The 22,213-nt window shown below is 30.2% G+C and overlaps 1 protein-coding gene and 1 long non-coding RNA gene across 7 annotated transcripts in view; one reads left to right on the plus strand and one right to left on the minus strand.

Annotated features, from left to right (window-relative positions):
* The window catches only part of LOC114345343 (uncharacterized), a 1,044,574-nt gene that overhangs the window by 929,911 nt on the left and 92,450 nt on the right, over window positions 1–22,213 (plus strand). The gene's annotated exons all lie outside the window — the stretch shown is intronic.
* On the minus strand, window positions 14,896–21,432 carry LOC126888020 (uncharacterized). 3 transcript variants are annotated; one of them, XR_007699349.1, is made up of 4 exons: window positions 21,007–21,432; window positions 18,075–20,548; window positions 16,164–17,834; window positions 14,896–15,706 (listed from the first exon to the last, which is right to left on the minus strand). It is a non-coding gene; the product is annotated as an uncharacterized LOC126888020 (long non-coding RNA). The 3 variants fall into 3 exon arrangements; XR_007699348.1 differs by having other exon boundaries at window positions 17,952–20,548; XR_007699347.1 differs by having other exon boundaries at window positions 16,164–20,548.

Raw genomic sequence — 22,213 nt, forward strand, 5'->3', positions numbered from 1 at the left:
GGTTTGTTTAGCTTTGTTTTTCCACGCAAGTCTAATTATCTTTTATTATGTAGTGTATTTCCTTGTTTCAAAAAACTCAACTTTCATCTCGTCATTTCACATTCGATGACTTCACAACTTAAACCATGAAATATATCTGCATTAAATTTAATGAATCTATAAGTTATTCTGGAATAGAGAGTTGCTAATTTAAACTTTACAGTAGATTTTATTATTCAAATAATTTAAATAATTTTCGCAGACAAACCTTTGCATTTTATTAAAAAATCAAATACTAACGAAATCTTGATAGTAGAGGGCCAGCAGATTGAAAGAGTAAAAAAGTACACTTACCTAGGAACACTTATAACAGAAAATAATGACTACACTGCAGAAATAAAAGTCAGAATCGAAAAAGCACGTTCTAATTTTATAAAAATGAAAAAGGTCCTATGTAGCAAAGATTTAACATTAGCTCTTAAAGTACGCCTAACAAAATGTTACGTCTACAGTGTTCTATACTATGGAGTGGAATCATGGACGTTAAATGTAGAGACAATGAGACGACTTAACGCCTTTGAAATGTGGACCTATAGAAAAATTATGAGGGTTTCCTGGGTAGATAGAGTTACAAACAATGAAGTACTGAGAAGAATAGGTAAAGAAAAGGAAGTTGAACTTACAATTAAAGAAAAGAAGCTACACTATCTCGGACATGTGATGCGGGGCGAGAAGTATGGCATCCTACGACTCATAATGCAAGGAAAGATAGATGGCAGAAGAAGCATCGGAAGAAGACGAATTTCATGGTTGAAGAACCTGAGAGAGTGGTTTGGATGCAGCTCGAAACAACCAGCTCGAAACAACTATTTAGAGCTACTGCCTCAAAAATCAAAATAGCTATGATGATTGCCAACCTCCGTAGCGGAGATGGCACCTGAAGAAGAAGAAAAAATCCAAAATCAAATGAAACTTTAACCAAAAATTGGCTTTATCTTGTCATGTAATGTCACTCTTGTCAAATTGTATATCCACTTCCTAATTTCTCAGTTGGTATGTGCCCATTGAATTGGCAAGTACCTAGCATCTTCTAGCAGGGAACCATGGCACCCTTTTAGCATGTGTTCCACTTTATCTATCAACATCGACTTGTAGTCATAAAATTTTAATATATTATATTATGTAAACCATATACGATGAGGTTAACACTATTTACAGTGTGCTAGTTTCAAACTACTCGGCAGGATGTAAGTATTCCCACTCTTTTCATTTTAACAGTCACAATTTTAACCTTTTGCTTTAAACTAACGTGGAAATACTTCATTCTAGGCACTGAAGATGTTCTGTATAGGACGAAAACGTTTTGCAATCCATGACATTTAATAGTTTTAAATAAACGATTTTATACCAGAATACATCTCGAAGTTTTTACTTCTGGATTGGTTTTTTAAAAATACCGTTAAATTCATCATTTTATTTTGATCCAATATGTTCCTATTTTGTTTTTGATTATGCTGAATCTGAATATGGCACTATAGTCTAGAGAAATAAGGATTTTCTCAGGACACTCAAATATCCAGGTAGCTGACTACTTTTGTAGTTATTGTAGACCTATAAAAAGAAAACCTGCCTGTTTCCTGCCTAGATTTCGCGTCCTTTTATTAATTATTAACAATTTAGTGCAAAAACGCGATTTTTTTGATTTTTGCACCCCGTTAAAAAGTTTAATAGTTGACATAAAATTAAGAACATTGATCTTTTAGAACATTGAAACAGCTTCAAAATACCGATTTTTGAATGTTAAAAGTCGATTTGTTGCTTCGCAAATTGAAAAATAAATGAAAATCGATATTTGTTAATAACTATTAGTAAATTTAACTTATTAATTTTAGGGATTCATTACAAATATGCAATTTGTTTATAAATTTGTCAATTAATAAACAATTTGTTTAAACAATTCTTGAAAAATTTTTTTTTTCCAAAAATCTGTTTTTTAAATTATTGTATCATTAATGATCGTGAAAAAAGTTAAAGGACATTTTAAAAAATAAATTATTTGTATTAGATAATTATTATTTGTTGAAGATAATTTATTTGTTATAGTATACCTTAACTTTTTCTATTAGTGATGACAGTATGATTAAAAATATGGATATTTGGGAAAAATCATTTTTTTTAAATGTTTAAACAAATCAGACTGTTTATTAATTAACAAATGTCTACACAAATTGCATATTTTTAATGTACACAAAAATTATATACAAATTTAAACAAGAAAGATCAAAATACACTGAGTAGATCCAGAGATATAGAAAATAATATTAGTTTTAAGTTGCTTTTTTAGTTTTTGAACTCATGCATTTGTCGGCTCCCAGCTCCGCCTTTCACGTACCACGACTGGTCACCATTTGACCTACATTTTTAGAAATTCTTGTAAAATACCAGCTTTTCGAATATGTAAAATGATTTTTTATACGGACAATATTTTTAAAGTTATTCTTAAGTGTTTATATAAAAAATTTAAGAAATTTGGCATTAGGATTTTTGATTATATTAGATAATTTTTTATCTTTTTTAATACATTTTGATAGTATGGGCCATTCCACGAACATACGCCTGTTTTGGATTACTTCGACAACGAATATTTTACTGTGCAACATAAGAAGTACGAAAGTAAATAGCGCTAATAATTATTCCAATAAACAACAATGTAATTTGCAATTTACTTTCGTTCTTCTTATTTTGCACAGTAAAATATTCGTTGTCGAAGTAATCCAAAACAGGCGTATGTTCGTGGAATAGGGATTAATATTTTTTACTTTCACTTAGCGTACGCAGAATTGCCCTATCTTCATTATTATGTTATTGCAAAATAAAGGTCTCTGGGAAAAACAAATAGAATAACTTAAACTAACTAATGGATCAATCTCAAATTTTAACGGTTTGTTAAGTACCCCAATACCCAACTTTGGGTGAAACACTAAAGTTCTAAGTTAGTTTTAGTAAAAGTTGTTAACAAATAACGATTTTCATTTATTTTGCAGTTTACGAAGCAAAAAATTAAATTTTTAACTTTCAAAAAAATTCAAAAATATGAATTTTGTTAAAGAGTACTTTTATATTCCAGAATATGAAAAATTGTTTTAATCTGTAATTACATATTTTTAATCGAAAAAAAAATTCAATTTTTTCTTAAATTACGGAAAATCATTATATTTCAATTATTTTATTATCAATTTTACGAAAAAAGTTAACCTTGATAAAATGCTATATCTAGTCTAAAGTATAAGATACAACCATCAGATATCAAACTTTACCAATTTTATACGAAGTATGTAAAAAAATTAGAATTTCGCTTAACAGTTAAGTGTCTTTATAGTTCATAATATTTCAACTAGAAGGATGTAATTGAACATTGAAACATAGTTTTTAATTCCAAAAATTTTTTGTTAATAACAAGTTTCGATATTGTGAATATAAAGGTACTTACTCTTGAGTGAAACTCATATTTTTGTACATACCTCGTATAAAATTAATAAAATTTGATATTTGATGGTTGCATCTTATATGATGTATAATGCAGAGTATTTTATAAAGAACAACTGTTTTTCCTAAAATTGATAATAAATAAAAAAAATATGAAAAAATCTATTTAAGAAACGATTTTCTTTAGTTACGAGTGTCTATAATTAAAAATATTATAAAAAAATCAACCAAAAAGCAAAAAACAAAAAAAAAACAGAAAAGAACAAAAAACATCTAACACGTTCGTCAAAAAAAAGCGTGGCGCGTCTTCATCGAATAAACGGTTTTCGCTTTTCTTTATCGAATGTGTTAGTGTTGTTCTGAAGCTATTTCCTTGTGCCATATTTATGATTAACTATTTAGATGGGAAATAAGCCACAATTAAATTGAAAAAATAATTTTATTAACGTTTCGGAACCCAAATCGGGTTTCGTTGTCAAAATACAAAATATTACTAAAATAAACAAAAATGTTGCTAAGTAAAAAAATTCTTCTAATAATTTATTTAATCTGACTCATTTATATTGGAAATATAGACGTATATTATACATTTTAAAGTAGAAAACTTTAAAATGTATAAAATACGTGTATATAATATAATATAAGTATTGAAGATTTACTTTTCGGAATGATATCAAGTTCTGATTTTGATCGAATTATTTTTAATTTACACATAATATATGAAAATTCATATCAAAGACAAAGAAATATACATTTAAATAAATTTAATATTCTTTTAGATGAAAATAGTCTAAATACTTTTGATAACCTAAATAAAAATAACGACATATTAGCGACAGTTGTCAATCTATCAAATAGACATTTAAACGCACGGAAAATTTGTTATTGTCAAAAGGTGTAAACTATGCTGTTACTCATCCATCTATTCCAAAATAAGACATAATTAGCTCAGTGGAGAATATATCCCAGTGTCTACCAACTCATGAAAAAAAAACAATATAGGGTACTATGTAAACTTGAATTGGAAAAGTCTAATAAAATTGAACAGAACATCAGCAAAGAGGAAATGAAAGCTTTAAAAACCTTAGGAAATGATGACTCCATAACAATCCTGCCAGCGGATAAAGGCAATGCAACTGTAATAATGAATAAAATACAATATGAGGACAAAATTACAGATCTAATTACAAATGGACCTTATACCAAATTAATGAAGGATCCAACGAAGACACTGGAAAACAAAATATATATAGAACTTAATTCAAATTTAAAAATGATCTAACATACTATCAAAGAAAATTAATAACACCTTACTACAGTAAGACACCACATTTTTATGGAATGCCGAAAATTCATAAAGCGAACATACCACTTAGACCCATTTGTAGTACCATCAATTCTCCTTGTAGTGAACCATGAAAATTGTTATTAAACATTATAAAACCATTTGCTAATAACGATGACACATTTATAAAAAATACAAAACATTTTTTAAACAAATTATCAACTATTGAATTTAATCCCAATAATATTTTAGTAAGTTTTGACATAAACAGTTTATTTACAAATGAGCCATTAGATAAAACTTTAAACATAATCAAAACGAAATTAGAGAATGATAATACATTGGCAACTAGGGCAAGATTAATGTATCAGCTATAGTGGAGTTATTGACATTATGTACTAATAATACCTATTTTCAACTAAATACTGAATTCTAGAAACAAAATTTTAGTCTAGCAATGGGCTCTTCTTTATCTCCATGATTGGCTAATATATTTATGGAGGATTTCGAAACTGATATCATTTCTAAACAAAATTTAAAACCCACAGTATGGTGGTGGAGATATGTAGATGATGTGTTTTTAATATGGCCTCATATATCAGAATTGTTGGATACAATCCTGAATATTATAAACGATCAAGACGAGACAATAAAATTTATAATGAAAAAGGAATACAATAACACTTTGCCTTTCCTCGATGTTTTAGTCCCAAAGAAGAATTCTGGATATGACACTCAAGTGTATAGAAAACCAACACACACCAACAGATATCTCAATTACAAATCAAATAACAACATCAACGTTAAAAAGGGAATCATTGACCATTGAAACATAGTTTTTAATTCCAAAAAATTTTTGTTAATAACAATTTTCGATATTGTGAAATATAAAGGTACTTTACTCTTGAGTGAAATTCATATTTTTTACATACCTCGTATAAAATTAATAAAATTTAATATTTAATGGTTGCATCTTAGATGATGTATAACGTAGAGTATTTTATAAAGAGCAACTGTTTTTTTTTAAATTGATAATAAATAAAAAAATATGAAAAAAAAATTTTAAGAAACGATTTTCTTTAGTTACGAGTGTCTAAAATTAAAAATATTATAAAAAAAATCAACCAAAAAGCAAAAAACACAAAAATATAAAAAAAAATCTAACACGTTCGTCAAAAAACAGTGTTACGCGTCTTCATCGAATAAACGGTTTTCGCCCCCACGCTTTTCTTTATCGAATTTGTTAGTGTTGTTCTGAAGCTATTTCCTTGTGGCATTTTTATGATTAACTATTTAGATGGGAAATAAGCCACAATTAAATTGAAAAAATAATTTTATTAACGTTTCGAAGCCCAAATCGGGTTTCGTTGTCAAAATACAAAATACTACTAAAATAAACAATAATGTTGTTGCTAAGTAAAAAGTTTTTCTAATAATTTATTTAATCTGACTCATTTATATTGGCAATTCAGATGTATATTATAGATTTTAAAGTAGAAGACTTTAAAATGTATAAAATACGTGTATATAATATAATATAAGTATTGAAGATTTACTTTTCGGAATGATATCAAGTTTTGATTTTGATCGAATTATTTTTAATTTACACATAATATATGAAAACTCATATCAGAGACAAAGAAATATACATTTAAATTAATTTAATATTCTTTTAGATGAAAATAGTCTAAATACTTTTGATAACTTAAATAAAAATAATGACATATTAGCGACAGTTGTCAATCTATCAAATAGACATTTAAACGCACGGAAAATTTGTTATTGTCAAAAGGTGTAAACTATGCTGTTACTCATCCATCTATTCCAAAATAAGACATAATTAGCTCAGTGGAGAATATATCCCAGTGTCTACCAACTCATGAAAAAAAAACAATATAGGGTACTATGTAAACTTGAATTGGAAAAGTCTAATAAAATTGAACAGAACATCAGCAAAGAGGAAATGAAAGCTTTAAAAACCTTAGGAAATGATGACTCCTTAACAATCCTACCAGCGGATAAAGGCAATGCAACTGTAATAATGAATAAAATACAATATGAGGACAAAATTACAGATCTAATTACAAATGGACCTTATACCAAATTAATGAAGGATCCAACGAAGACACTGGAAAACAAAATATATATAGAACTTAATTCAAATTTAAAAATGATCTAACATACCATCAAAGAAAATTAATAACACCTTACTACAGTAAGACACCACATTTTTATGGAGTGCCGAAAATTCATAAAGCGAACATACCACTTAGACCCATTTGTAGTACCATCAATTCTCCTTGTAGTGAACTATCAAAATTGTTATTAAACATTATAAAACCATTTGCTAATAATGATGACACATTTATAAAAAATACAAAACATTTTTTAAACAAATTATCAACTATTGAATTTAATCCCAATAATATTTTAGTAAGTTTTGACATAAACAGTTTATTTACAAATGAGCCATTAGATAAAACTTTAAACATAATCAAAACGAAATTAGAGAATGATAATACATTGGCAACTAGGGCAAGATTAATGTATCAGCTATAGTGGAGTTATTGACATTATGTACTAATAATACCTATTTTCAACTAAATACTGAATTCTATAAACAAAATTTTAGTCTAGCAATGGGCTCTTCTTTATCTCCATGATTGGCTAATATATTTATAGAGGATTTCGAAACTGATATCATTTCTAAACAAAATTTAAAACCCACAGTATGGTGGTGGAGATATGTAGATGATGTGTTTTCAATATGGCCTCATATATCAGAATTGTTAGATACAATCCTGAATATTATAAACGATCAAGACGAGACAATAAAATTTATAATGAAAAAGGAATACAATAACACTTTGCCTTTCCTCGATGTTTTAGTCCCAAAGAAGAATTCTGGATATGACACTCAAGTGTATAGAAAACCAACACACACCAACAGATATCTCAATTACAAATCAAATAACAACATCAACGTTAAAAAGGGAATCACTGACCATTGAAACATAGTTTTTAATTCCAAAAAATTTTTGTTAATAACAATTTTCGATATTGTGAAATATAAAGGTACTTTACTCTTGAGTGAAATTCATATTTTTTACATACCTCGTATAAAATTAATAAAATTTAATATTTAATGGTTGCATCTTAGATGATGTATAACGTAGAGTATTTTATAAAGAGCAACTGTTTTTTTTTTAATTGATAATAAATAAAAAAATATGAAAAACAAATTTTAAGAAACGATTTTCTTTAGTTACGAGTGTCTAAAATTAAAAATATTATAAAAAAAATCAACCAAAAAGCAAAAAACAAAAAAAAAATAAAAAAAATCTAACACGTTCGTCAAAAAACAGTGTTACGCGTCTTCATCGAATAAACGGTTTTCGCCCCCACGCTTTTCTTTATCGAATTTGTTAGTGTTGTTCTGAAACTATTTCCTTGTGGCATTTTTATGATTAACTATTTAGATGGGAAATAAGCCACAATTAAATTGAAAAAATAATTTTATTAACGTTTCGAAGCCCAAATCGGGTTTCGTTGTCAAAATACAAAATACTACTAAAATAAACAATAATGTTGTTGCTAAGTAAAAAATTTTTCTAATAATTTATTTAATCTGACTCATTTATATTGGCAATTCAGACGAATATTATAGATTTTAAAGTAGAAGACTTTAAAATATATAAAATACGTAGGTATATATAATATAACATAAATATTGAAGATTTAGTTTTCGGAAGGATATCAAGTTCTGATTTTGATCGAATAACACATAATTTATGAAAATTCATATCAGAAACAAAGAAATATACATTTAAATAAATTTAATATTCTTTTAGAAGAAAGTAGTCTAAATACTTTTGATAACCTAAATAGAAATAATGACATATTAGCGACAGTTGTCAATCTATCAAATATATATTTAAACGCACGGAAAATTTGGTATTGTCAAAAGGTTTAAACTATGCTGTTACTCATCCATCTATTCCAAAATTAGACATAATTAGCTCAGTGGAGAATATATCCCAGTGTCTACCAACTCATGAAAAAGAACAATATAGGGTACTATGTAAACTTGAATTGGAAAAGTCTAATCAAATTAAACAGAACATCAGCAAAGAGGAAATGAAAGCTTTAAAAACTTTAGGAAATGATAACTCCATAACAATCCTACCAGCGGATAAAGGCAATGCAACTGTAGTAATGAATAAAATACAATATGAGGACAAAATTACAGATCTAATTACAAATGGACCTTATACCAAATTAACGAAGGATCCAACGAAGACACTGGAAAACAAAATATATAGAACTTTATTCAAATTTAAAAATTATCTAACATACTATCAAAGAAAATTAATAACACCTCACTACAGTAAGACACCACATTTTTATGGAGTGCCGAAAATTCATAAGACGAACATATCATTCAGACCCATTTGTAGTACCATCAATTCTCCTTCTAGTGAACTATCAAAATTTTTGTTAAACATTATAAAACCATTTGCTAATAATGATGACACATTTATAAAAAATAAAAAACATTTTTTAAACCAATTATCAACTATTGAATTTAATCCAAATAATATTTTAGTGAGTTTTGACATTAACAGTTTATTTACAAATGAGCCATTAGATAAAACTTAAAAAGTAATCAAATCGAAATTAGAGAATGTTAATATATTGACAACTAGGACAAGACTAAATGTATCAGCTATAATGGAGTTATTGACATTATGTACTAATAATACCTATTTTCAACTAAATAATGAATTCTATAAACAAAATTTTAGTCTAGCAATGGGCTCTTCCTTATCTCTATTATCGGCTAATATATTTATGGAGGATTTTGAAACTGATATCATTTCTAAACAAAATTTAAAACCCACAGTATGGTGGAGATATGTAGATGATGTATTTTCAATATGGCCTCATAGATCACAATTGTTGGATACATTCCTGAATATTATAAACGATCAAGAAGAGATAATAAAATTTACAATGGAAAAGGAATACAATAACACTTTGCCTTTCCTCGATGTTTTAGTCTCAAAGAAAGATACTGAATATGAAACTCAAGTGTATAAAAAACCAGCACACACCAACATATATTTCAATTACAAATCAAATCACAATATCAACGTTAAAAAGTGAATCATTAAATCCTTATATGATAGAGCCAAAATTACTTGTTCTAACGAAAATTCATTTTTAGAAGAAAAACAATTGTCAACATCTGTTTTATTAAAAAATGATTATCCTTTATCGTTTATAAATAAGGAATTGTCAAGATTGGATTGAATGGAACAGAACAACTTAGAACGGGATCCTACAACATTCTTAAGAAATAATACGAGGAAAATATCAATACCGTATATAAAAGGACTATCCGAGAAACTTAAAACAATAGGAAATAAATTCAACATTTCAACAACATTCAAAACAACAAACACATTGAGATCTATTCTATCTAAAACTAAACCTAACAATAAACAAGAAAGAACAAAGAATTGCATTTATAAAAATACCTTGTGAATATGAACAATTTTGTTTGGTGAAACATCAAGACCATTAAACATTAGAATAAGTGAACATCAGTCTTATATTAAAAATAGAGAATTTGATGGATCTCAAACATGTCAACACGCATTGGATAATGAACATAGAGTTCAGTGGAGAGATTCAAGTATAGTCCTGAAAGAATCAGCTAGTAGAAAGAGAAAAATCAAAGAAGCGGCTCTAATTATGCTAAATGAAACCAATTGTGTCGCAAATTCCTCGGTAGAATGCAGTAGGATGTGGTTACCCATACTGAAAGAGGAAGTCATTAGAAAGAAGATACCACGATTAGTAAGTCAATAACATATCGAGTTATTACAAATTTTATATTTTAGTATTACTTATTGTATATCTATGTGTTATTAGTATTATTTATAATTTAAACATATTAAAGTCAGAATTTGGTATTAGTTTTTTAAAAGTAAATTAAATGTAAGAACAAATACTTACGATGTCGGGATAGTATCAAGAGGCTTTTTCCTGGTTTTCCCTCGTTATATATTATGGAATCTCTAACGCGAGAATTAAACTGTCATCGTTGCATTTGGTTGCCTCTTTAAAGACAGATCACATGCCACGATTTTTTTTGTGACGGATATTCTTGAGTTGGGATTGATGTCATGAACTCATAAATATTGGCGGTATCATTTTAAAGTTTTCTACTTTAAAATGTATCTTAGACGTCTGAATTGCCAATATAAATAAGTCAGATTAACCTTTCGTTACTCGCGCCAACTTTTTGTGATCGGATACTCGCGCACGGTGCAGGAGACCGGGTCCAAAAATATGGGTCAGCAGTGTTTTAAAATTATTTTTTTTGCAAAATTGTGTACGATTAAATTATTTAATGAATATATGATCATATAATTTTGTAGATATGCGTTTGTGTTCACATTATATTACTTTAATCAAAAATTTAATAATTTTCATTGTTATCCATTTATATGTATATACAAAAACTTTGGAAGTGAAAAAAAATTGAATATGGTTAAATTTGTTTACTAAGAACTTTAGATCTTAATTCAATACACAAAAAAATTAAAAATAAAGAGTAATTGTAGTAAAAAAAAAGTTATAAAAATTAATTAACGTTTTTAAAACATGAAATACACAATGGTGTCACATTCATTGGAACAATGGTGTTCCAAACACAGATATTTTGAGCATATTTGGCAGTAAAACTTTGTTTTTCTATTTTTCTTCCAATCACAAACAGCACAGCGATCTGAAGTTCCTGGTGTTACGACTGGTACTTGTTCTGTTGGTAAACCACATATCTCCCTAAACCTCATTCTGATGGTTCTGGGTAAGTTATATATTTATATTTATATATATAAATATAAATAAACTAATCTATAAACATTGAAAATAAGGAAAAGATCTTAAATTACCTTACTAATTAAAAATATCGATGTGTGATCCAAACACAAAAATTGGTGCACAAATACTCGCACACGGTGTACGGGACCGTGTTGCGTAATAACAAAAGGACAGTACTATTTTTTACACTGCGAACTGACTTTACCCACAGTTGATTGACCACTGAAGAAGTATACGAAGTAGCCATTCAAAATCCCCACTACAAGCAGAGTTACAGGAATTTATTTACAGGCCCGGTCTCCCACACCGTGTGCGAGTAACGGAGGGTTAAATAAATTATCAGAAGAATTTTTTTACTTAGCAACAACATTTTTGTTTATTTTAGTAGTATTTTGTATTTTGACAACGAAACCCGATTTGGGCTTCGAAACTTTATCTAATAAAATTATTTTTTCAATTTAATTGTGGCTTATTTCCCATCTAAATAGTTAATCACCAATGTGTTAGACTTTTTTCATTTTTTTTTTATTTTTTGCTTTTCAGTTGATTTTTTATAATATTTTTAATTTTAGTCACTCGTAACTAAAAAAAAAGCGTTTCTTAAAATTTTTTTCAAATTTTTTTTTATTTTTTATTTTTTAGTTTTACACTTTTCAATATTAAAATATATCGTCATGTTTATTAAAATATGTATAAAACATATATGATATACAAACATGAAAAGTAGTCGGAATCGGCAAAAAATTTGAAACTTTATTGTTTATTTATGAAGCATAACGTAAATAATTAACGTAAAAAGTGAAATTATGTATATTTCATATAATTAGCTACAGTCTGTAAAAGTTTCAAGTTTTCGTCATTGTAAAAAAAAACAAGAGAATTTAACCTTTAACTACATGCGCTGGAGTATTTTGTACGCCAAAAATTCTACGGCAAATATATTTAAAAATTTAATTTTTGACCTTGTTCATCTCTCTAACCTATCGCTGGAATGTGCTTTACAATTTGGTTTTAGTTTCGTTATAATCGGCGTTCTGAGAAGATCGTAATTTACGGTTTATTATTTGTTGTTTCCGGTGGTGGACAATACAGTTGAGTCCGCGAGTCTTTACCCGTGCGTCATCACTTAAAGCATACGAAATAAGTCGGAAATCTATTTCACGCAACAACAACTGACAGAAAGTGGCTACTGTTCCGATTACGGGTTTTATTATAAAATTTGACGTTATCAAATATATAGAATATCAAATGTAAGTTTTGCTTCAAAATTTTTGCGCAGAATTACAGCTACATTTGAAGTAGCTTAATAAATTCTTTTATTATTATTGATTAATAAATAAATAAACAATTTATAAAAAAATCCAATAACATATTTTATTTTTGTTATTTTATTCACCTTGACGGAAATCTAAACACAGTCATTTCTTTACTGTGTGAATGACGTTAGCTTTGTATGTTTTAAATATTAATTGCCTAAATATAATTATTTACCTTAAAATTTCAAAGCCCAATATAAAATTAGTTGTGAAAATAACTGTTTGTGTAATATAAAGAAACTTTAAAACGCAAAAATTCGACAAAAACCGCAAAAAGTTCAACTGACTAACAGCCACAAAATTAAACAAATCAGAAACGTCAAACAAATTGTGCTTAAAATATGAAAACATACCGAATCGTATTTTTTTGTACCTATCTCTTTTCAATGCACTGAGTCTAGATGGTTCATAAAAATAACATGTGTTGTTACTTAATAACAAACGGCAGCTGGTTTGTCATGAGCTTCATGCATGGAAGAGAATGATGCTAGATAAAAAGTATGTGTTTTATCTCGCCAGGTATTAATGACGCACGGGTAAAGACTCGCGGACTCAACTGTATAAGTAGTAATTTAAGTATATATTTCAAAATAAATATATTTTTCTTTATAAACAAAACTTTTTCTCCTGTAAAAAATCTCATTTCAAAAAATTTTTTATTAGTAATTTTATTTATCATGGAATCCAGTCATTCCATGATTCCAGTTATAAATCCCAATTGGTTTACTGAGAAGAGTATTCACTGATGCCGAATAAGGTTTATAACAAACAACTAAGTGTATTCCTTCAAAAAAAAAATAAACAAATCCCCTGTTTTAAGTGTATTTTCTTGTGACGTAAAAAGTACGCCACCCGTGTAGTTATGTTATACCTTGATGCGCGGGTAGTTAAAGGTTAAGCATTTTCTGTTAAAATCGTTTTTTTATTTAAACAATTAATAAATATAACAATTTTTTATTGACTATTCCTGTATTGTTCCCGTGAATGCATATGTCTGCAAATTTTAATCATTTGCATTGAAGAAGAGGAATTAACGTCCAAAGATTTGACCCAAACGAATGAACTAAAGAAAAGCGTTTAATTAATTAATACGCCAAAACGAATTCTAATGATAATTGTAGCACAAAACGTCTCTATCGGTGGTTTTTCTAAGACTACGATGAAAACACGAATTTTTTGATTTCGAGTTTTGGTTGAAGTTTTGTTTCGTATCGTATTAAAATTTGACACGAATACGCGCCGATTTTTATATAAACAAATATATGAGCGTTTAAAATTTGAAATTTTATTGTTTATAAAGCATAACGTAATGGGTCTGGATCCCGCGTATGAAAAAAAAGTTGATTAATGGCAAGCTGAAAATTTGTTAGTAGCTTAAGGGTGTCTAGTCGGACAAACTTTGATATATTGAACCCTCTATACTCTGGGTATAGAGATTTTTGAAGAGAAGAACTGACGAAATATGGGGGAAAATAGGAGCGAAGAGATTTAAGACGAAAAGAAGAGGGGCTTAGCTCAGAAGGAAAAAAAATCAAAAGGGCAGAGAGACACTAAATCTCAAGTATGAGTATTCGGGCTAGCTTCCATACACCGAATATTGGCTTTAGAGATATAAGAAGAAAATTTGGTAATGAAATGATAGTAACTAGGAAGAAAATGAGACTATTAATACAAAAATGGAAGGAAAATAGATAAGAATGCTAGAGATAAAATAATATCGAGTTACAACAAAGAAAGAAGAAGAAAAAAAGGGCGCCAACTCGAACGAACAACTCGGCTCTCAGAACCAAGAAGTTGGACAGGTTCGAGATTTTGAAGTAACGAACAACATGAACTCTATGACACTGGTTACAACCACCTGAAATACAAAATACTAAATACTGATCTTGTCTTGCTATGTTATATACTGGTAATACAGACTGAAATAAAACACCAACCTTAATACATACAAATATATTAATAATAAATATTAAATGTTAACACTTTACATATAACGCAACGTAATAACAGTGATAGTGGATGGGGAAAAGATAAAATAGGACCGCAAAGGCCACTCAACAAGCAATTATCCACTATCACTGGCCAAGCAAAAGTATTAAAATCAAAATCCAAATCAAAAGTCCGTTGGAATAGCAAAAAGGTCTATATAAATGAGTTGGTCAGTGACTCTTTATATATTTTACAAAAAAAACCTACGAGACGTATTCCCTATTTAAAATCCGCGACAAAATTTTACAACCCGATTCCCTATTAAATTTTAAGATACAATTATTTATGATTATTAAACAAGACCTGATTTTATTTATTTTAACTAACTCCTACTTATACTGAATCAAAAAGAAAAAAAAACAACAACCTAAAACCCTATCTATCACGAAAATATATGTACTCTTCCTAATCGTATGCATACGAAAAGTTTACAATGTAGCAAATATATCTTACCCAAAAGTAAATACAGAAAAAGTAAATAAACTTAGCTTTTACACAACAGCCGGTTAAAAGTAGGGTTGCAAGTCCATAGAGATGAATTCTTTTGGCACGCTAACGCTGGTTGGCTGCTGTGGTGAGTAAGTCCTACTGCAAGGTCCTGGGTGAAGATGCTGGTTGTAGTAAAATCAGGTATGGTGTATTATCCAACAAAAACAGCCCACTCTAGGGATAAACCATCACAGAGTGGCTAGCAATCTAACTAGTACATAATTAACGTGATAGAGTCACGTTGTGTGACTAAATAACTAAGTTACGGGATCTAAAATAAAGTTTATTTAATTAGTTATGATGTATTTCAAGAACAGTAGCAGTACATATTGAACAGGCCCAAACAAAAACACCAAATATTAGGTAGGTTAGGTATTCATATGTCATGTCAAAATTTCTGAAGTTTACTTCAATTCAGACATGACAGGGACGTGCGCATTAGATGGGCGTGACAGAAGGCTGTATAGATACTCGTTAAAACTTTTTATAAATCACAGATAAAAAACTTAATAAAAAGCCTAACGATCAGGTATAAAAGATATTAAAATTTAGGTTTGGACACTAGAAAAAACTATGGCCTTGATTGAATGTTCCTTTCAAATATTTAAGGATAATATGAGCTATAATATGGAATTTATGTGGTAAATTACTCTAACAAAAGATCTAACTACAATGATGCATTGGATTTCACAACGAAGGAATGAGAGATAAATGTATTATGTACTTACTGAAACAAGGCAGGCACGCCGGAATATCCACTTCTGTTATGTGAAGAAGTCCAAAGACATGTTTAACTTTGGTTATCTAGTTTTGTAGATGGGATTAGCTGACGCTTAATTTCCTTCTAATTATTTGATTTCCATCGAAAATTTGTTTCAATCCCGTCACTTAAAAGTGGGAATAACCTTACTAGCGGCGCGCCATCCGCCGTTCGAGCCGTTTCCTGACCAACTGCTGTTCAATGTTATCGGAAATCGATTCGTATCGATCCGATAGAAACATGCGCGGTGCTTTCCTCTTGCTTCGCTGCGAAAATAGGCACCTAGGCGATTAAATAGGCGTCTCCAAAGAATTTTCTAGAGGGGTATTTTTAATGAAATATAACTGAATGAATCGAAAATCGTAATTAATTTTAAATGGTCCGTAGCATAACTGCTACATTCTCCCTTATCTCCAGCAAAAAAAAAGGAAAACTCCACAAGTTTCCTTTTTTTTTATTTTCCAGAACTAACTGACGCTAGGGCGAACCTGAGGGTGGACACGGTAAAGGAGTAACGTTGTGGGATAAAAACATAATGATGGTAGGCTCAACAGTCATACTATTTGCTGAGGGGACAGAACAAAAATCAGGAACGAAGTCATACATAGTATAGAGGCCACGTGAGATATATTTAATCATATTTGCAGAAAGTATAGAACATAGAAGGGATGTGTAACTGACCGACATGAGTTATTCAACAAGATAATTTACTTTAATTTAGTAAAACCAAAGATAGAGAAAAACAAATAATTACACGTTAATCACTTACATTCTAAATATAATTATACAACCTTATAGAGTAAGTCAACTCTTAACACTACTTACTATCTGCATTCTCAAGTGTTAGTAACCCATCATTAAATCTAAATTACAGGTGTGTATTAACAACACCTAACACAGTATAACCAAGAACCACACACAACAATCAACATATCAAATTTACCCAACATTGATACTAGAGCGAACAAATTCTACTAATCACCCGAGAATTCAATGAGGGACTAATTCATCAAGACTAGTTGAAACTACATTACTACAAAGCTAAACATAAATAATGATATGGTTCTGGATATCACCAACAACTAAAAATCAAGGTAAAAGATAATCCTTAACATCTACTCTCTTGAGCAGTGATAGGAAGACACAATCTAGGTAAAGATACTAGCAAGCCCACTATACTCATGGTATAGAGTATGCTAAAAGGTAAAGATAATTGCAAGCCCACATCTACTCGTGGTAGAGGGTATGCACAAAAGGTAAGATATAATTAGGGTCCTAACTGTAATACCTAAACTGCACTATTGACGTGATCCAATTCTTTACTCACGACAAGCACAGAGAAGGACAGATTCTTAGGACTTTATAATAATCAAGATAAAGATAAGATATACATTCAATCAGATATAGATAAGAGATGCACTCATCAAGGTAAAGGTACGAGATAAACTCAAGGTAAAGATAAACTCACTTCAGGTAAAGGTAAACTCACTTCAGGTAAAGGTAGAGATAAACTCACCTCAGGTAAAGGTAAAGATAAGCTCACTTCAGGTAAAGGTAAACTCACTTCAGGTAAAGGTAAAGTCACTTCAGGTAAAGATAAAGATAAACTCACTTCAGGTAAAGGTAAAGATAAGCTCACCTCAGGTAAAGGTAAAGATAAGCTCACTTCAGGTAAAGGTAAACTCACTTCAGGTAAAGGTAAAGTCACTTCAGGTAAAGATAAACTCACTTCAGGTAAAGGTAAAGATAAGCTGACCTCAGGTAAAGGTAAAGATAAGCTCACTTCAGGTAAAGGTAAACTCACTTCAGGTAAAGGTAAAGTCACTTCAGGTAAAGATAAAGATAAACTCACTTCAGGTAAAGGTAAAGATAAACTCACCTCAGGTAAAGGTAAACTCACTTCAGGTAAAGATATGTTAAAACTCAAATCATTTAAAAGATAACAGCATAGGAGATGACAACCAAGTTAAACAGACTTACTTACTGCTGAATATCAGAACGATCGAATTCTATATGACACATTCTAATTTCAACCTGAGACACTCTGGGAACAACTTATAGATATTAATGTATTTCTGAGCCAAGTGAAGTGCACAAGTTCGGGGTGATCAGTCCTGAACCCACGCTAGATCCTGACACAGTAAAGCGACTGTAACAATTTATGGGCATGGTCCGTACGCAACCATACAAAACCATAAATCAAGGAAAATATATTTTTTTTTTGAAAAGCGTTTTCCAATTATCCCTGTAAATACTTATTTAACCCAGAATTCAAGATGGGGAAAATTCCCATTATCCATCCTGTACTCCTATGGTATATAGTTTGGACTTTCAAGAGGCAACTCACAGCAAAATGAACAAGTCCAAAACTAAGATATTAGTCAACATTAAGATAAGATAAAATAAGATAAAAGGCACAACAACAGATGTTAACTAGGTAAACAAAATAAATATGTGTTCTACCTTAAACGATGCCATTATAAACAACTGGGAAATAAACACGAGAATGAGATAAAATGTAAGTAGGTAAAGTTTAACTTACTCTCTGTCCTCAAGTTAATGTTGTGAGTGGATACCTATACCAGTAATGTTTATTTGTTTGGTCCAGTCGTGAAATCCGTTGAAATGTACTGCTACAACTTCCGATAAACCTAAAATCGAAAAAACTTTTAATTCAAGGTAGTGATTCACTTTTAATGCTATTCCGGACTTGTAAAATAGCTAAATTCAAGATATTCAAATTTTCAATTTATTTATTATTAATTCAAAATAATTATTTGACCAATCAAAACAAAGCAATCCATTCAGTCAACACAGTATACCATAGCAAAACAAGTTTATTCAAGATATAGATACAAGATACTGTCCAAAAAAAAATTGAAGTATAAACTAAACGTTAAAATGAAAATCTAAAAACACAGGCACTGAAACCACCAAGATAAAACCAAAAGTTAAAGAAAATATTTTCAAAGCCAAAAATGTAAAAGAAGCCACACGTTGGGTCTAGCCAATTGAACCCTCTATACTCTGGGTATAGAGATTTTTGAAGAGAAGAACTGACGAAATATGGGGGAAAATAGGAGCGAAGAGATTTAAGACGAAAAGAAGAGGGGCTTAGCTCAGAAGGAAAAAAAATCAAAAGGGCAGAGAGACACTAAATCTCAAGTATGAGTATTCGGGCTAGCTTCCATACACCGAATATTGGCTTTAGAGATATAAGAAGAAAATTTGGTAATGAAATGATAGTAACTAGGAAGAAAATGAGACTATTAATACAAAAATGGAAGGAAAATAGATAAGAATGCTAGAGATAAAATAATATCGAGTTACAACAAAGAAAGAAGAAGAAAAAAAGGGCGCCAACTCGAACGAACAACTCGGCTCTCAGAACCAAGAAGTTGGACAGGTTCGAGATTTTGAAGTAACGAACAACATGAACTCTATGACACTGGTTACAACCACCTGAAATACAAAATACTAAATACTGATCTTGTCTTGCTATGTTATATACTGGTAATACAGACTGAAATAAAACACCAACCTTAATACATACAAATATATTAATAATAAATATTAAATGTTAACACTTTACATATAACGCAACGTAATAACAGTGATAGTGGATGGGGAAAAGATAAAATAGGACCGCAAAGGCCACTCAACAAGCAATTATCCACTATCACTGGCCAAGCAAAAGTATTAAAATCAAAATCCAAATCAAAAGTCCGTTGGAATAGCAAAAAGGTCTATATAAATGAGTTGGTCAGTGACTCTTTATATATTTTACAAAAAAAACCTACGAGACGTATTCCCTATTTAAAATCCGCGACAAAATTTTACAACCCGATTCCCTATTAAATTTTAAGATACAATTATTTATGATTATTAAACAAGACCTGATTTTATTTATTTTAACTAACTCCTACTTATACTGAATCAAAAAGAAAAAAAAACAACAACCTAAAACCCTATCTATCACGAAAATATATGTACTCTTCCTAATCGTATGCATACGAAAAGTTTACAATGTAGCAAATATATCTTACCCAAAAGTAAATACAGAAAAAGTAAATAAACTTAGCTTTTACACAACAGCCGGTTAAAAGTAGGGTTGCAAGTCCATAGAGATGAATTCTTTTGGCACGCTAACGCTGGTTGGCTGCTGTGGTGAGTAAGTCCTACTGCAAGGTCCTGGGTGAAGATGCTGGTTGTAGTAAAATCAGGTATGGTGTATTATCCAACAAAAACAGCCCACTCTAGGGATAAACCATCACAGAGTGGCTAGCAATCTAACTAGTACATAATTAACGTGATAGAGTCACGTTGTGTGACTAAATAACTAAGTTACGGGATCTAAAATAAAGTTTATTTAATTAGTTATGATGTATTTCAAGAACAGTAGCAGTACATATTGAACAGGCCCAAACAAAAACACCAAATATTAGGTAGGTTAGGTATTCATATGTCATGTCAAAATTTCTGAAGTTTACTTCAATTCAGACATGACAGGGACGTGCGCATTAGATGGGCGTGACAGAAGGCTGTATAGATACTCGTTAAAACTTTTTATAAATCACAGATAAAAAACTTAAATAAAAAGCCTAACGATCAGGTATAAAAGATATTAAAATTTAGGTTTGGACACTAGAAAAAACTATGGCCTTGATTGAATGTTCCTTTCAAATATTTAAGGATAATATGAGCTATAATATGGAATTTATGTGGTAAATTACTCTAACAAAAGATCTAACTACAATGATGCATTGGATTTCACAACGAAGGAATGAGAGATAAATGTATTATGTACTTACTGAAACAAGGCAGGCACGCCGGAATATCCACTTCTGTTATGTGAAGAAGTCCAAAGACATGTTTAACTTTGGTTATCTAGTTTTGTAGATGGGATTAGCTGACGCTTAATTTCCTTCTAATTATTTGATTTCCATCGAAAATTTGTTTCAATCCCGTCACTTAAAAGTGGGAATAACCTTACTAGCGGCGCGCCATCCGCCGTTCGAGCCGTTTCCTGACCAACTGATGTTCAATGTTATCGGAAATCGATTCGTATCGATCCGATAGAAACATGCGCGGTGCTTTCCTCTTGCTTCGCTGCGAAAATAGGCACCTAGGCGATTAAATAGGCGTCTCCAAAGAATTTTCTAGAGGGGTATTTTTAATGAAATATAACTGAATGAATCGAAAATCGTAATTAATTTTAAATGGTCCGTAGCATAACTGCTACAATATGGGAACACTGGAACTGGTGAAGTTTTAATTGTGGAACAGGTTAAAAATTTGGAACGGTCAGACCACGAAAATATGCAAAATTCAGACTGCTATTTATCACCTCTCATAAATTCTGTCATTTGACATATTCTACGTGTTCCACTCATTATAATTCCCATTTTGTGATAAATAGCAGCCTGATTTTTGCATGAGAGTTGAATGAAAGGGTAACAAATCAATTGGAAGTTCTGTCGGACAAAATACATGTAACGTTTTCGTGGTCTGACCATTCCAAATTTTTAACCTGTTCCACAATTAAAACTTCCCCTGTTCCAGTGCTCCTACATATCAAAGTTTGTCCGACTAGACACCCTTAAGCTATTAACAACTTTTCAGCTTGCTATTAATCAAATTTTTTTTCATACGCGGGATCCAGACCTATAAACAATTAACGTAAAAAGTGAAATTATGTATTGTTCATATCATTACCCTAATAACACAAAACATTCCAGGAATGTTCCTAGAAGGTACACACAGGACATTGAAAACATTCCTGGAATGTCCCCAAAAGCACACGAACGTCCCTGGAAAGTCCCAGGAAAGTGCTGTGTCAGCATTTGAATCGTTCCTTGAATGTCTTGTAAGAACATTCCATGAATGTCTACGAGTGTTCTTTGAACATTCACAGTATATTGTTTAGACTGAATGTCTTGTTGAAACATTCCATGAATGTTCTTAGGACATTCAAAGTATATTTTTTAGACATTCTCTGAAATATATCGTCAGTGATGT

This window comes from Diabrotica virgifera, chromosome 7 (assembly GCF_917563875.1).
Source record: "Diabrotica virgifera virgifera chromosome 7, PGI_DIABVI_V3a".
Taxonomy (NCBI): domain Eukaryota; kingdom Metazoa; phylum Arthropoda; class Insecta; order Coleoptera; family Chrysomelidae; genus Diabrotica; species Diabrotica virgifera.